Here is a 993-nt window from a genome sequence, read left to right as displayed (position 1 = left end):
ATTCGTTTTCAAGTGGAAGTTTTCTTCTAAATTTTTATTGATTTTCAAGTGGAGATTTCCTTCTAAAAAGTTTTTATTACCTTTTAAGTAAAATTTTCCTTTAAAAGAAAGATTTTTATTGCTTTTCAAGCGCGAGTTGTCAACTAGTCAAAGCGAGAATTTCAGACACCGCGAGTTACATCTGGTATGTATCTCTCCCTTTTTTTTATTTTTATTTTTACGATTAACCGTCTCCGGTCAGCTGCTTCGCCTGCCAAATCATAGTCTTATTCCCACGCCTGTGATTTTTCAATCATCGCCTTGCATTCTTTGAAAGAAAAGAATCGTGGAGTCCACAGGACGTAACACCCCCCGCCTTAGATAAATGTTGGGGTGTAAAACACGACATTTGCAAAGAGAATTATATGGAATAATCCGATTCTTTTCTTTCGGAGGAATCACGACTTGTTGATTGGAAGGGCTCACATTTAATTTTTATTTTATTAAATGTATTACCTTGAATTATTAATTGTCTTCTTAATTGTGTAGAGAAGGAGGAAAGACAAGGCGACCTCCAAAACCCCTTCCTTTGTTCTTTCGTCCTTCTTGTGTCGTTTTATTCTTTACTCATAGCTTATTTTTAATTGTACTTATTTATTTAAATTTATTACCGCTAATACATGTAACGCAGGTGTGGAGCCCTTTTTCTATCGTATAAAAATTCTAATGAAAATAGAGGGATACATAACATATATATATATATAAGAAAATATATATATGTTATATATAAAGAAAAAGAAAAGAACTAGGCACGTTTTTATCTGCCTGATTTTCGTCAGTAGTCTCTGGTGTCAAGTAGCAGGTCCCTTCCTTTTATTGCTCTTCTATCCCTCTGGGGATCACAGCTTGACCCCAACCTTCGGCCTAGTATGTCTGGTCAACGTATAGATATTCTTCTATGCAGTCCCTGCAGTTTATCGCCGGTTTGATTGTTACTATTACTTTATTGCATTT

The sequence above is a fragment of the Prenolepis imparis genome, unplaced genomic scaffold, assembly GCF_030444845.1.
Source record: "Prenolepis imparis isolate NDT839.2.m4 unplaced genomic scaffold, iyPreImpa1.0 SCAF_62, whole genome shotgun sequence".
Taxonomy (NCBI): domain Eukaryota; kingdom Metazoa; phylum Arthropoda; class Insecta; order Hymenoptera; family Formicidae; genus Prenolepis; species Prenolepis imparis.
This window is presented reverse-complemented; position numbering follows the sequence as displayed.